The sequence below is a fragment of the Archocentrus centrarchus genome, unplaced genomic scaffold, assembly GCF_007364275.1.
Source record: "Archocentrus centrarchus isolate MPI-CPG fArcCen1 unplaced genomic scaffold, fArcCen1 scaffold_76_ctg1, whole genome shotgun sequence".
Lineage (NCBI taxonomy): Eukaryota > Metazoa > Chordata > Actinopteri > Cichliformes > Cichlidae > Archocentrus > Archocentrus centrarchus.
Genome location: NW_022060289.1, coordinates 665,758 through 682,493, shown reverse-complemented (window position 1 = coordinate 682,493; position 16,736 = coordinate 665,758). Strand labels below are relative to the sequence as shown.

Sequence of the window (16,736 nt, the reverse complement as noted above, 5' to 3'; positions counted from 1 at the left end):
CAAATGCACCAAAACTAACAAATATGAAATACAAAAAGTACAAAAAAGGGCACCGAAAGGAAGAGCCATGAGCCGCTGCGTCTGTGCGCGCCGCCATCTTGCTTCACATCTTGCTTTACATACATTTTGGACAAGTCCAGAATGTATGTAAAAGTGTGGCTGGAGTCAGTTTACAGGGATCACATGTCGGATCCAAGTCCTTTTTAAACTTGTACAATTTATCTTTAGACCAATGTAGACGATGTACTACCTTGAATTGAACTATTGCACACCTTAGACAAATTGAGGAAGAATAAATACTTTGAATAACCTTTTGCCAGTCTGAATCTGATATGGATTCCTCCATCTCCCACCTGTATTTCAGAGAATCCAAATTGGTATCATGGTATGAATTAAGCAGTGTATAAACTGTACTCATGGATCGTTTTGTGTCAGACTTACACTCCAGAATCTTTTCAACAACAGAGGTAGAAGGGCGTAGAGGAAAGCACTCAGAGTTGGACATTACAAAATGTCTCAATTGCAAATATCTGAAAAACTATGATTTATTAATGTCAAATTTCTGTACCAACTGTTCAAATGAAGCAAACCTATTATCTACATATAGATCATATAATAAATGTATTCCTATTAGAGCCCAGGTATTAAAAGCTGAATCTGTTAATGAAGGAATAAACGTGAGTATTTGACACAGGGGCTGCCAATAATAACTCTGTACTTCTGAATGATCTTCTACACTGATTCCAGATTTTTACTGTGTCAATTACCACTGGATTAGAAGTATATGTTGAGACTGGTTGATTAAAAGGTAACTTGGAGCAGAGTAAAGCAGAGACAGAACTAGATACAATTGAGCCTCTTTCCAAGGCCACCCAACTTGTAACAGGAGTTTCCTTTTTTAACCAATATAATATGGTTCTAATGTTAGCCGCCCAATAATAGTACATGAAGTTAGGGGATGACATGCCTCCAAGACTATGAGGTAATTGCAGCATCTTCCTCCCAATCCGTGGATGCTTTTTATTCCAAACAAATGCTGATAATTCGCTGTCCAAATTAGAAAAGAAAGACTTAGTAAGGAACTCTGAAATAGATAAAGAAATTTAGGCAGTATAGTCATTTTGATTGAATGCAAAGGAGAGAGGTAGGGATTCCCACCTAGCAATGTCCTGCCTAAGATTCACCAATAGTGGTAGATAATTCACCTTATAAAGGACCTTATAGGATCAAGTTATCCAGAAACCTAGATATTTAAATTTTTTAGAACTAATTTTAAAAGGAACAGTGCCCATAGGCTTCCCTTCTATAGATGTCACAGGCATCAGCTCGCTTTTTTGAAGATTAATCTTATAACCAGATATTCTCCCAAATTTTTGAAGTAAAATAAGTAACTCAGGAAGACTAGAAGAAGAGTCTGAAATATACACAAGCGCATTGTCAGCATATAATGAAACTTTATGTTCAGTGCTGAACCGAATTATACCTTTAATCACCTGACTTTGCCACAACGCTACAGCAAGCGGTTCAATCGCAAGTGCGAATAAAAGTGGGGAAAGTGGGCACCCCTGCCTCGTACCACGTCAATTCAAAATAGCTGGATAAATTGCAATTAGTGCGTACAGCCACTATTGGCAAAGTATATATCAACTTCACCCATGATATAAATTTAGGACCAAAATTAAAAGTCTCTAAAGTCTTAAAAAGTCAATTCCACTCCACCCGGCCAAACACTTTCTCAGCATCTAACGAAAGTATGACCTCATCACAGTTATGGCCAGGCGGGGTGGCAGTATATAACACATTAAACAGCCACCTGATAAAGACAGGATTTAACTAATCCTGTCTGGTCAGATGAAGCAATTGTGGGCATAACCTGTTCAAGTCGCTTCGCCAACACTTTACTAAGGATTTTTGAGTCTGAATTCAATAGTGAAACCGGGCGATATGAACTGCAGTTTAAGGGATCTTTCTCCCTCTTTAATAGGAAAGAAATTACAGCTTGACGCATAGACAGTGGTAATGATTGCATGCTCAATGATTCTTCAAAAACTGATAATAATAGAGGAGAAAGCAGATCAGAAAATTTCTTTAAAAATTCAATCGGGAAGCCATCCGGGCCTGAAGACTTTCCATTTTGCATATCTTTAATTGCAGAGTTTATCTCCTCTAGAGAAAGATCTTTCTCCAGTTCATTAAACAGGTCTGAACTTACTGATGGGATTTTAACATTCTTAAAAAAAAGAATCCTCTAGCTCGGCTGGGTTAAATGATGCCTCAGATGTATACAGTGATTGGTAAAATTTACTGAAACATAAATTAATTCCAGCATTATCACAGCGTTTTACACCTTGGTCATCATTTATTGCAGAAATATACTGACCAGCTGAACGCTGCCGTAACTGTTGAGCAAGTAATCGCCCAGCCTTTTCACCATGTTCGTAGTGACCATACCTAGATTTGGATATTAAATACTCCACCTGCTGGGTAGACAAAATATTAAATTCAGTTTAGAGAAACAGACGTTTCTTCAGTAGGTCTTGTGAACCAGAGCGGCTGTATTCTCTGTCTAACTGTAAAATCTCATCTGTCAGTTGTGTTAGCCGTTCCATGTTTTTCTTCTTTTTATTTGCACAGTAAGAGATGGTTTGACCCCTCAAACTGGCCTTTAATGACTCCCAAATAATACCAAGAGACATCCCCGGCGTTCGATTAACATCAGTAAAAAAATTAATTTCCGATGAAAGCATTTAGCTCTCTTCACTTTGATCAATTTAACACAGATGTCCTAACCCACAAAGCATGATGGGTAACACTTTTTTTTTACTTTTGCTCAGTCTTTATTGGCATAACAAGAAATCCATGTCTCTCACACGCAGTCCATGAATCTTGTGACCCATTGTTTGAACTCCTTTCTCGTGCCTTCGTCTTTCTTTTGAATTTGAGGAAAGTGACGTTTGTCTCGGCACTGCAGGAAACATTTCTGCACCAGGTTCTCCTCAGAGCAGCAGGGGAACAAGTCGTCCACAGTTTGCTTCTGTTCCATCATCAACCCAATCCCAGGACCAGTTTAGTACCAGTTAGTGCACGAGATCATGAAACACATGTTGTCCACCCTCCTGTTTCCCATCTTGCACTGGGGCAGCTCTCCTGGTGTCTCTGTGAACGATGAACACATTTCTAAAATGATATTTCAGCGAGCTGTGACATTTTACTTCTTCTCCAATTTACCTCTATGCAAAGAAAATCTGAATATGACCTCCTCTGAAAGGAAACCGTTTTCAGCATGAATACAGGTCAGCAGTTACTAGAAATATACCAGATTCTGACTCGCTGTGAACATGGGGGAACAAAAAGGCATCAAATCATCGTCCTTAGGCCTCAGACTTCCATCATGAATGTGAACGTTCACCTTCAGAAGCTGAGTGTTTGGTTTGGTCAGACTCCTCCTGGTTTTTGGTTTCCTCTTCTGTCTCCTCAGCCTTCCTCTCATGGCTCTGATCATTTCCCATCTTCAGTCATCAAAGAGTCCCACCTGAGGAAAAACACAGGTACAGGTAGATGTACCAATATTGCAGGAATAAATAAAAACGAGTTAAATGATGCAGTCAAACACTAATGGGAGGGAAAAAAACAAATAAGATTATTTGGTTTCTGTCAGGGGTGGGTGAGAAGATGGTAAACCTAAACCTAAACCTGACCAGGTAGTTTTTAATGCCTGAGTCTAACCAACAGGTGGAAGAGAAAAAAATAAATGGTAAATGGACTAGTTCTTATATAGCGCTTTTCTACTCAGTATGAGCACTCAAAGCGCTTATACAACCTGTTTGCATTCACCCATGCACTCCCATTCATACAAGCACTTCCATTTTTACGAAGCTAAGTGCTTTTAATTACCTAGCATTCACACGCATTCATACTCCGACAGAACGGTCGGAGAGCAACTTGGGGTTAAGTATCTTGCCCAAGGATACATGGGCATGTAGCCCCGAGTAGCCAGGATTCGAACCGCTGACCTTCCGATCAGTAGGTGACCTGCTCTACCTACTGAGCTACAGCCACCCCAACACAAAGGTCCTAATGGGACTCAAATTACAGTCTCCTGGTTGATAACCTCATGCCACCACCATCCCTCAGCCTCCTAATGCAGACTTTATAGGTCTCAATAACTGGACAACCAAAACTACCAAGACACCAATGCAGGGACAGAACCAGGATGATAACTGTAATGACCACAGGATCGTTATCTTACAATAAAGTGCCTTCAGTTGTGAATTTGAACTATTTAAATGAAACTGAATTTAATTGAGTTTGATTAATTGAAAATATTCAAGGTTGAAACAAACCACAGGGTGAAAAAGTCAAACTGAAGAGAAGTCAAAGGCATATGTTAACCATCAATTCTATCTAAGAAGAAGACAGTGGAGGGTGTGTAGTGGAGGGTGAAATGAGATGGGAAGAGGACAGAGATAGAAAGGCCTTGATAGAGAGGAAGAGGACGATAGACATCACCGCCGCTCCTGGTTATCAGCTCGGACATCCCTAATCCCGTCCAGGACACCAATCCAATCAGACCCAACACAATCAGTTCAGTGCACGCAGCTCAAGGGATCAGCTTACTCTGCTTAACACGATCGCTGCGAGCTGTGAAAGCTTTCCTGGCCATGTGTAACGCATGCTGGGAATTACATATATCCAGGAGGGATTTTCAATGTCTGAAGCCCAGCATCATGTTTCCAGTAAAACATGTCTGTGTCAATGTGTCTGGCTTTATGAGGTGGAAAAGTAAGAAAATGCTGCCACCATCAGGTAAACCTGGAGAACATGAACCGTGATCAGCTAAACACGAGTTAATCGTGTTTGGAGCGTTTGAATAAATCATGTGATCTATTTTGCTACATGGCATTGCTCACAGTTTGCCAGTGTCAGCTGGCGCACTAGCTTTAGCATTAACAGCTCAGGGATTATTTGATCCCAGAAAACAAATAATCCTCCATTCAGACGGCTCTGAGTTCCTTCGTGGTTCTCCCTGAAGGACAGATTCAAGTTTGGGCTAGACGAGCTTCTTTCTGTTAGCTAACAACAGTTTGCCTGCTCACATAAAATGCAGGGTTAGCTGGCTACACCTTAGCCTGTCTGCTAATGATGTTAGTAGAAAAATCCTGTGAAGCTACAGTAGTGTTTGGATGTTTGTCTTTATGTATTCCTCAACTGGTTGGTAAGTGGTTGATAGCGCTGCACCAAAAACCTCCTTCTGATTGCTTTGGTTACTAGCAGATTGCTGGGGTCACCTGTAGTTGGTCACCTGTAGTCAGAGGTGGCAAAAGTACTGACATTCTGTACTTAAGTAGAAGTACAAGTACTTGTGTTAAAAAATACTTTGGTAAAAGTCAAAGTACTGGTTCAACTTCTTTACTTAAGTAAAAGTAAAAAAGTACAGGCTCTGAAATTTACTCAAAGTAAGAAAGTAAAAGTAGCTCTTTGGAGGACTGCTATTTTTGTGTAAAGCTAACTGAACCTTATTATATATTATTGTAAAAATATAAAATAATACATGAGAACACAAACGTTATTCCAATCTAAATTTTAATTCTAATGAATGTACTCAGCTTGAATAACAAACTGTGAAAGGGAATTTAAACACAGCTCTGTTCTCTGTGTCCTCCATAGTAGAGGGTGACTGTGTCTCCACCTAAACACAAACATGAGGATACTCAGGGGTTACAGTGGGATTCAGCAGGTGGAGGAACCCTAAGATCAGCTGTAGTGGCTCTGCATGGGGAGAAGAATCACAGCTTTCTATTGTGAGCTCCAGTAAATGATGTTGGTGTGCAGGCTGTGATCAGCTGACCTGCTGCTGCTGCTCTGAGGTTTAGTCTCTGGAGCTTGAAAAAGGCGACTGGACTTCTTTTTGTTTCTTGAAGACGTTTCACCTCTCATCCGAAAGGCTTCTTCAGTTCTCAACCAAATGGTGGAGAGACCCAGGTATTTAAACCCCTGTGGGCGTAGTCCCCTGGAGGTGGTTATGACCCTCTATTGATCATGTGCTTGAACACATGTGCCCAGGTGTGAAGGGGGCGTGGGTCATATTTAATCAGTGGTTTCAGTTGAAACCAACTTAGGACTCCGCTCCATTGTTTCCTGTGGCCTATTGAGGTCACTGGAACAAAGGTGTGAATGGGGGTTGAGACGTCTGGGAAGGGAGCTCAGGACAGCACTGTAAGCGGGGGAAAGTTGGTGACGTAATCCACCTCCTCTGTTCAATGATGGTTGTTCACAGTGGACATAGATGGCTTCTTTCACTCCTCTTTCAAACCATCTGTTTTCCCTGTCCAAAATGTGGACATTGGCATCCTCAAAAGAGTGCCCGTTTTCCTTCAGATGCAGATGTACTGCTGAATCTTGTCCTGTCGAAGTGGCTCTTCTATGTTGTGCCATTCGTTTGTGAAGAGGCTGTTTGGTTTCACCAATGTAGAGGTCCGAGCACTCTTCACTGCACTGAACAGCATACACTACATCGCTGATCTTGTGTTTGGCGGGTTTGTCCTTGGGATGAACCAGTTTTTGTCTTAGGGTGTGACTTGGTTTGAAGTATACTGAGATGTCATGCTTGGAGAAAATTCTTCTGAGTTTCTCTGACAAGCCTGACACATATGGGATGACAATGTTGTTCCTCTTGTCCTTCCTATTCTCTGTAGTTTGTGTTTGGCCTTCATTCCTGTGCATCTTAGCTGATTTGATGAAGGCCCAGTTGGGGTAACCGCATGTTTTGAGGGCTTTCTTAATGTGTGTGTGTTCCTTATGCTTCCCTTCTGCCTTAGAGGGAACACTTTCCGCACGGTGTTGTAGGGTCCTGATCACCCCAAGTTTGTGTTCCAGAGGGTGGTGGGAGTCAAAGAGGAGATACTGGTCTGTGTGTGTGGGCTTCCGGTAAACTTCAATGTTGAGGCTTCCATCTTCCTCGATAAGCACCGCACAGTCCAGGAATGGTAACTTGTTATCTCTGGTGTCCTCCCTGGTAAAACGTATGTATTTATCCACTGAGTTAATGTGACGAGTGAAGGCTTCTACTTCTTGGGTTTTGATTTTGACCCAGGTGTCATCTACATATCTGTACCAGTGGCTAGGTGCCATCCCTTTGAAAGAACCAAGAGCTTTACTTTCCACTTCCTCCATGTAAAGGTTGGCTACAATGGGAGACACTGGGGAGCCCATGGCACATCCATGCTTCTGTCTGTAGAATCCATCATTGTATTTAAAATATGTTGTGGTAAGGCAGAGATCTAAAAGTGCACAAATCTGATCTGGGGTGAAGCTGGTTCTGTTCAGTAAGGAATCGTCTTCCTGTAGTCGTCTTCTGACGGTCTCCACTGCCTCAGTTGTGGGTATGCAAGTGAAAAGTGAAACCACATCAAAGGACACCATGGTTTCATCTGGATCCAGTACAAGATTCTGGACCTTGTTAGTAAAATCTGTAGAGTTTTCAATGTGGTGGGGTGTGATGCCAACAAGCGGTGATAAGATGGTGGCGAGGTGTTTGGAAATGTTGTAGGTGACCGAGTTTATACTGCTGATAATGGGTCGAAGTGGGACTCCTTCTTTGTGGATCTTTGGGAGTCCATAAATGCATGGAGTGGCTTCTCCAGGGTACAGGCGGTAGTAAGTGGGGCGGTCAATGGCTTTTTCCTTTTCATTCAAACCTCCATTCTGAGGTTTACTGCTCTGTGTGGATGAACTGAACTCACAAAGATGTAACCCAGTATTTCACAGCTATCTGAGCTGATCTCCATCCCCTACACTGACAGCATACAGGCTGCATAAATGTTGGATTCAGTGAATGAATCTCAGCTTCAGCAGCTTTGATTCAAACTCATCTCTGCTGCACTGATGTAACCTGTAACTCTGACCATGAACACAAAGTGCACCAACACAGAGCTTTACTGTAAATACAGTACAACAAGATAACCTGTTTATTACGTACTAAACTGCAGTATTTTCATACAATCTTTGAATTACACAAAGTCAGTATACTTCAGTTTATTTTCCAGTCCTTACCTTTAATTCTAGCCTCCCTTCTTCCTCTCCTGTCCTCTTTCTCCATCTCTGAGTGAACTTCTCTCTCTTTGCTCTCCCTGAAATGCAGCAGCTCTTCTTTTAGCTAGCAGACACACTGTGTGACAAACTGCACACACTTTGTGTGTTTGCTGATATTTGTTGAGCATTTAAAAACGTTGCATTTACCTGCCACACGTTACTCCCTTCATGCTCGCTCCTCTTCAGTAGCGCTAGCTAAGCTGTTTATGTCCTGCGAGCGTAACTTACGGATTCGGTCCGGCCCGCTGTGACCCCTGATTATAGCGCTGTAAATGAGACATTAATTACAGGGGTTTGTGTATTTAATCCCTTTGTACCCGATAAGCCCCGGTGATGGAGGATACGCCAGTACGATTGTCTCTTATATGTTAATATTCCTCCGTTTAGGCTCAGATCGCTTGATGACTGACGGCGCACTGACCGGAAACGCAAACTTCTCTCTGACGTTAAAAAGTAACGAGTCTGTTTTGAAAATGTAAGAAGTAGAAAGTACAGATACTTGTGTAAAAATGTAGGGAGTAAAAGTAAAAAGTACTCAGAAAAATAAATACTCAAGTAAAGTACAGATACCTAAAAAATCTACTTAAGTACAGTAACGAAGTATTTGTACTTCGTTACTTCCCACCTCTGCCTGTAGTTTATCTGGAAGATGCCCATTTGTCTGCAAACACTTTCTAACTACTATCCAAACTGTAGTGAAAATTGAAAAAATGCAACCAAAGCAGGGAATGTAGACCGCCTGCCTTCAAAGTAAACACTGTGCCTAATACACTTTAAAAGGTGCAACTTTTACTCTGAAGGTGAGAAGTGTTCATTTCTGGTCACACTTTTCAGTTTGACTGCTGCTCGGAGAGCAGTTGGCAAGTGTTTGCAGACAGGTGGGTGCTCTCCACATAAACTACAGGCTAGCTCTGAAATTTGCCACCAACCAAACAGATTTTTGACAACCAGTCAGGAAACACAGATTATTCCCTCACAAAGCCCTGATGCTTAATACATTAAATTCTTCTAGTCTTAGAGAAGAACTGACTAAACTAATCAATCACCTTCTCAATTGGTCAGTTGACTAGTGTTGTTCAGAGCCTCAGCGAGCGGCTCCAGACAGTCCAGACTCAGATGCGTGAGCCACCAGCTCTCGAACAGCTGGGACAGTTCTGGAACAAACAAGAACAAAATGCTGCTGAATAATTTCACACTTCTTTCATACTGATTTCATTCACAGCACAGAGACAAACACTGTCTGTCATGGTGCCAACAAGCCAGTGGAAGAAATGGGCGGCAGTGAAACAAGAAGAAATTAACTGCCTCACAAATGTGTAATGGCTGTGGCCTTCTGGCCAGACCCCAAGACAGTAACTTGTGATCATTTTCACATAAAAGTTGATTATGGGCCTCACCTTTGCTCCAGACCTGAATCTACCGTCAGGTGGACTGTACCAACACTACAAATACTGATGTATGTGCATCTTTAGAGAAGTCTGACGGTCGAGTTTCTTTTTCTCAGAGCTGTGCCTCTCTCTGCATCTCTGTGTTGACTCTTTAACTGGATACTTGTGTGTTTTTGTCATACACTGTTTATTCTGCATACACTGTGTTTTTTGCATATCCACACTGGCCTCTTGCATTCACATGGATGTTACCACATAACACCTGAACACTGTTGCAGCTCAACTATACCGGAAGCTTTAGCGACCCCTGTGGGCTGTACAGAAGTCTCTCTTACCCGATTCCCTGCTGGGTCATCCTGAGTCAGAAACTGAGTCTACTGAAGAAATCTTGGTAACACCGTGGTTCAAAACGAAGGTCTATCTGTGGTATGGAACCACACACTCATTGGTTAAGGACATCAACCAAAAGTCATTAACCAATGAGGGTGCAGTATCACAGTCAAATCCACCCCTTGTTGTCACATCTGGTTTTTTGCTACCAAAGAACCAGCCTTCCTCTGTGGCCTCAATAAATAATTTATCTTTTTGGGTCATACTGAATGAAACACTGAGGCCTGTTTCTTTAATTATGGTCATTCTAAGAGTCAGAAGGAGGACTTTCTGGGAAAGCCTCATCAGCCACTGAGCATGTGGTTGACCTGAAAGATCATCCAAGATGAGGCTTTTAAATAAATAATCTGGCAACCCCAAAGTTCTTCTCATTAAAGGATTATAAATTAGAGAGCGCCCTGTTAAATGCAATAAACGAGTTGTGAACAAATTCATCGCAGCAACACGTCTTTCACTGACGAACTTCAGAGTGTCTCCATCAGCATTCAGCGTGGTCTCTCCCTCCCCATCCCAGCCGCAGAGAAAGCTAAAAATAGCCCCTCCGCTCAGATATTGTTTGGTTGTGACTTGTGTGCCTTCTTAACTCTCCCGCTGCCCCCCCACTCACAACAAACCAACTCAGCTTTTCCAAAGCCCGAGGGCTCTCATCTGAGCACAAAACTACATGTGACCCACAGAAAGCAGCTGCTGGGTTCATGTCAGCTGCTGCGTGCAACAGCATGACACTGTGGCAGGTAGCTCCAATGTAACAACTACAGACACACTAACAGTGAATGCAAAATGAGCACAAAGAGAGAAAACGACGGAAAATAGACACAAAACGTCCACAAAGAGGCAAAATGACCAAATACAGAAACAAAACATTCACAAAATGTCTAAAAATTGATATTAACCAACAGCAAAGACACACAAAAGATTAAAAACAGAATTACATCAAAGAGACTTAAAATGATTAAAAAACACAAATGACTAAAAGACTCAAAATGCCTGCAAACAGGCAGGAAACAATTTCTGCAAAACAGCCACAAAAAGTGACACAAAACAGGTGCAAAAGGAACACAAAGAGACTCAAAATGATGAGATGCAAAACGACTAAATATCTCTACAAACAACTATAAGAAACAGATACTAAACATCACAGAGGAGCAAAATGACTATAAAGGGAGAAAAATTAATGTTTTATAGACAAAAATCCTACAAAACGGATTCAAAAGCACCACAACATAACCAAACCGACTAAAAACACATAAAATGATGACAAAGTGACCAAAGTGGCACAAATTGACCCAAAGATCGTCTCTGTGGACGCGGTCAGACTGCAGCCACCGCCTCATAAAGCAGACACTGAGTTCATTTCACTCTTTTTTTCCTGCAGCAATGAAAGACTTTTGGCACAAACGGGGTCCACCCACTAGGAAATAATTAAGATAAATAATCTCTCAGCAGCAGATTAATTACAGCCTCTCTGCAGCACTGATTCGATTAAAGCCAGAGCGCGCTCGCGTCAGCTTTATTCTCCCTCTGCTCTGATGAACGGCCGTCACTGACTCAGGACTGCACGGCGGCAGTCACGGACCATCCTGTACAATAAATCCATCACTTTAGTATTTTTACATGTTGTGGATATGCTGGTTAGAGGCCCACAGCAGGCTGTCTGTGACCTCTGCTGATGGTTCCCTTTATTTTCACAAAGACTGAGCCCAGAGTTGACCCACTGATGTCAGAGGCTATGGGAGGGACTAAGGCAAGAAATCCACCAATGATTGGCAGAGGGATTATCACATGGACAAGGGAGCCCCAAGGCCCCGCAGTCAGTTTTTGAAGGAATGGTATTATCGATTTCAAACTTTTGGAGTGAAGGGATTTTGAAAATGCAGTATGATTATAAAAGTGCTTACGTGTTATGTAACGTGACTCAGACAGGAAACTAAAAGTGCGTGCAGAGCGACTGCAAAGAGACTCCAAATACACACAAACACAAAGTGCTGTGCAGCTGCGGGCAGGGCTCCGGTTTGTGTCCCCGTTTTTCTGCATGTAAGGTGCTCCAGCTTCTGTGCACCTGTAGGTACAGCGACTTCCACCAGAACCAGAACCAGGTTCTCTGTAGCTGTTCTGGATCTCAGCCTGTCCCCTGAAGGCTAGTCAGTGATCTGTCTGTGGATCACTCGTTATTAAAACAAGGGAGCCCATTTATTTATTACCTCCTCCAAACTCGTGTATTTCAGGCCTCGCAGAGTTGGTGCTGCGGGCCTGAGTGTGTGCTGCAGCCTCCATAAACATGCTCACAGCTGATCGCTCCGCCTGTAGGCAGGAGCGGAGCTCCGAGAGCCGCTCAGGGAGAACAAATTAATGTTAGCCCACCTAATCGACACCCACGTAGCCTGCGGGACCCGTCCGTCTCCGTCGGCCGCCGGTTCCGATTAGTTTGCGGTGTTTCCAGGCAGAGTATCCCGATCGACGTGTCGGCGGAGCAAAGGCTGCAGAGATCCCGACGGAGGAAGACGGATCACTGCGCGGAAACCTCCGGGCCGAAGACGCCAAAAGCTGCTGTTCCTCTAACGTCCACTAGAGGCTCCAGCAGTCCCACAGACTGCCTGTTAAAACAGAAAAACACGTTTCCGCAGATACAAACACTGCTGCACGGTTAATGAGCACTAATGAACAACAGAAACAAAACAGACAAGAATGATGCACAATAAATGCAAAACAACCATAAAGACGCTCAAAATTACTATTATTAACAGAGAAAAACACTTTTTAAATTCATTCTTTTATCCTTTATGAAGCCCTCTCACATAAAGCACACACAGTTTTAAAGCACCACCCTGCTCACAATGCCAACAAGTGGAAGTGTGCTGAGGATATTGTGTGCTCACACTCAGCTGTCCTGGTGTGTGTTGTGAGTTCACTGATCCTCTTTGCCTGCTTTGCTCTGCAGTCTAACACAGACATTTTTACACTTTAATAACTGTGCCTACACTTCTCTGAGTGGACAATGCCTCGTGTGTGAGTGTGAGTGTTATTTTATTTTATTATTTAAAGATGGCCAAAAACCACATATGCTCAGAAGATCCAGGGACTCTTCTCCCCCCAGGATCTACGGAGCATGTGGAAGGGCATCGAGTGCATCACAGACTAATAACCAGAGATGCACAATGCCATAGGGGCCCCTCACTGCCTGACACACTCAACAGGCTCTACACCCGCTTCGAGGACCCCACCACCCCCTCCCCATAACCATCAGAATCACCCCACCACCTGGAGAAGAGCCCCGTGACCCCAGCAGAGGTGGCGAGGATTAATCCTCATAAAGCTGCTGGCCCAGATAACATCCCTGGGCAGGTGCTAAGGGACCTTGCAGACCAGCTCTCGGGGGTGTTGACTGACATTTTGAACTCCTCCACCTCCTCCACCGTGGACCCACACCAATATGCATTCTGGAAGAACCGGCTGCCATCTCCTCTGTGGTTCACACCACCCTCACCCACCTGGAGTGTAAGGACTCCTGTGTCTGTGTGCTCTTTGTGGATTTCACATCAGCCTTCAACGCCATCGTTCCACAGAACCTGGTGCACAAACTGTTCACACTTGGACTGAGCTCCTCCCTCTGCAACTGGGTCCTGGACTTCCTGACAAACAGGCTGCAATCTGTGAGGATCCACGACGTCACCGCCTCAATTGGGGCGACAATGCTCCCAGTCTGGTCAGGAAGGCACACCAGCACCTCTACTTCCTCAGGAGGCCAAGATCAGGACCACCAGACTGAGGAGCAGCTTCTTCCCTGAAGCTGTGAGACTGGTGAACTCTGCTGGAGTTGTGTAGCTGCACTGCTCTCCCAACATCAGTCCTTGCACACACACTCATGCTGCTGTTACTGCACAGTCATCACTGCTGTGGCACCAAGTGTCACTACCTTTACTACATCTCAAACTGTTTATTCATCTGTTTATTTTTATATTCATTCAGTTTATCTTGGAAGGTACACACACACATGTGTATATATGCACACATGTGTGTGTGTGTATGTGAGCGTATATATATATAAATATATATATATATATATATATATATATATATATATATATATATATATATATATATATATATATATATATATATATATACACACAAGAAAGCTCCTTACCATGCATGGAGAGTTTCACCCCAAATCCAGCACCCTCAGACTGTACGCTAAGCTGAAGGAAGGAGGCTGAGTGAGTGTCAGAACCACTGTCCTAGATGAAACAACAAAGATCCATGAATACATCAGGAAGATAGCCACAAAGGATCATGGATCAGGAAGCAGAAACCTGAGAAAGAACAGGAACCATCATGGAAGGACAGGCCTCTGCACAGCATGTACCACCAGCAGCAACATCAAGAAGAAAGAACATGAGAAGCTTGATAAATACCAAGGGCTCAAAGAAGAGCTAGAGAGGATGTGGAAGATGAAGGTAACAGTGGTCCCTGTGGTAACTGGAACAATCAGGGCAGTGACCCCCGAACTGGGAGAACGGCTCCAGCAGATTCCTGGAACGACATCCAACATCTCTGCCTAGAAGAGCGCAGTCGTGGGAACAGCTAAGATACTGTGCAGGACCCTCAAGCTCTCAGGCCTCTGGTAGAGGACCCGAGCTTAGAGGGCAAAATTTTGTTCCACTGCATGCAAATGTGATGTGAATGACAATAAAGAATCCTTGAATGATTTACTTTTTTATGGAATAACAAAGTGACTCTGAATGTGTTGGTTACCATCTGTTTCATGTGGCCTGCTGCCATCCCTGGTAGAAGGACTCTTGGATCATCACAGCTTCATCACAGCTTCATCAGGGTGAGGATTTGTGCAGGTAAAAACGGACTTTAACTGTGAGGTGGCATGAAACAGATCAGAGTGATACCTCTTACTGCTCTCTGCTGCTCTTTGTCCTGTCCTCCCCCCCACCCCACACCACCCGCTGCTGTGACGTCACGCAGGTGGCAAGCTAATGGAAGCGTAACCAAAACAAGACGTTACACGGAGAGGCCGACGTGATTGGCTGAGAGTGCGAACCACGGTGCAGCAAGAAGACGGACGAGTCGGAGGACCGCGGTTGCTATGCAGGCTGTTGAGGCAGAGGACGGTTTTAAGATTTTTTTAGGTTGTTTCCGCCTTCTGGGGTCGTGCACGCGCACGCACACACAAAGCGCTGGAGAGAGCAGGGTCTTTAGATCAGCTGATTAATCCAGGAACACTACGGGAGCAAGTAAGAATCACGGAAATAAAATAAAAAGTGAATATTTGAATTTCTGATTATTCAAAAACGCATCTGAAGTAGAAAACGTCTTCATTCAAAACACTGCAAAGCAGCTGAGAGGCCTGCTTTCAAACTGCACATGCACAGAAGAACTGAAGTCATAAATGTGGTTAAAGAATCAAAAGCAAAATATATTATATGATTTTCTTTTTTTATTGAAAATCATCATAGAGAGGATCTTAGTTTGCAAGTTAAAGCTAAAAAAAAGTAAAATCCTATATGAAAAGTAAATATGAAAATCTAAATATGGATAAAGTAGATAAAAAAAAAAAAAACAATCCTTTTGAATGTACCTGCCTGCGAGCTGTGATCAGCTGGGAGCTGTGATCAGGCAGAAATGGCTGAGGACTCCAGATGCCTAGGTAGCTGGTAGCCTCCTGAGGCTGGAGTCCTGGGGCGACCTTCTGGTGATGTCTGTGTGCCTGTCCTGGTTGATGGTGGTGGGGGCTTGGATGATGCTGCCTTCGGTCCTGGGGTGTGGGCGGGGTGCTTGGGGGGGTGGTGCCGGCCCTCGGTCGGTTGGCTGGTCTTCCCTGTATGGCTTGGGGGCTGGGGTCTGGGGCCCCGACACTGGGGCCGCGCCGGCTCCCGGTGGGTCCCCCCTGGCGCGGGGGGGCCTCTGCTGTCCCGGCCGCGCCACCGGGTGGGGTGGGTTGGCCTGTCTATGTCCGGTCTACGCTTTTGGGGCCCTGGGGTGCCTGCATTGCAGGGGGGTGGGGTGGGGGATGGGGCCGCGGTGGGGTGGTTGGGGGGGACTGGGCACTGCATTTCCATGCCCAGGCCAGTATGTCCTGTCGCCTGTTTGTGTCTATTGTTGAGTGAATGGGCATCTAGGGGGAGCGGGCCGCCCTCTGCAGTGGGGGTGAGGGCGCCAACCTCGGGTGCTGCAGTGCTCCGGGATGCTGTCACCGCGGCCCCGGGCTCACCTCCCCCTGCCCTGTGCTGGGGTGTGGGAGGTCGGGGTGCCTATTGAGCCAGCGGACAGCTGGCTCTCTTCTTCCAGGATTCTTCCTGGTCATATGCCCCCCCCCCTCCCCCTCCCCATACACAAACACACACACACACACACACAGAATACACATCACTCACAGATGTAGGATGGAGAGGCCACGTGGAGAGCTGCACCACCACTTGCCTCTCCGTTTTAATTGCACTTTAGTCATTATAACTCACAACACATACACACTTACACCCTGATACACATAGGACCTTTGGGGCAGGCATGTTACTCAGAGGTTGATGAGATGGGCCGCTGAGGTGGCCCCACTCGGATCCTCGTCACTGTCTGTCCCCAAATTTTATTTGCACTTTAGACATGGAGGGTTTTGGGGGGGCAGTGTGGGCAAGCACTGACGACCAACAGTTGGCGCTTGTGGCATAACTGTCCCCTCAATTTTAACTGCACCCTATACACCTCATTCACTCACAAACATTAACACATAGACCTACAAGTTGGGGAGGAGGAGGGGTGGATGGGTCATCTTACACCCCGATTTCTTGCGTCTCGCCCAGGGTAGGGGTCGGGTGGTTCCTTGGGGACCAGGCTGGTGGCGTCCTGGGGTCGCTGTTGGCC

At 44.5% G+C, this 16,736-nt stretch overlaps 1 long non-coding RNA gene across 2 annotated transcripts; it reads right to left on the bottom strand.

Annotated features, from left to right (window-relative positions):
* Positions 1-311: 311 nt before the first annotated feature.
* On the bottom strand, positions 312-12,394 carry LOC115777801 (uncharacterized). Of its 2 annotated transcripts, XR_004019691.1 has the most exons (4): positions 12,231-12,394; positions 9,138-9,245; positions 3,410-3,532; positions 312-3,156 (listed from the first exon to the last, which is right to left on the bottom strand). It is a non-coding gene; the product is annotated as an uncharacterized LOC115777801 (long non-coding RNA). The 2 variants fall into 2 exon arrangements; XR_004019690.1 differs by lacking the exon at positions 9,138-9,245 and having other exon boundaries at positions 12,231-12,390.
* Positions 12,395-16,736: the final 4,342 nt, after the last annotated feature.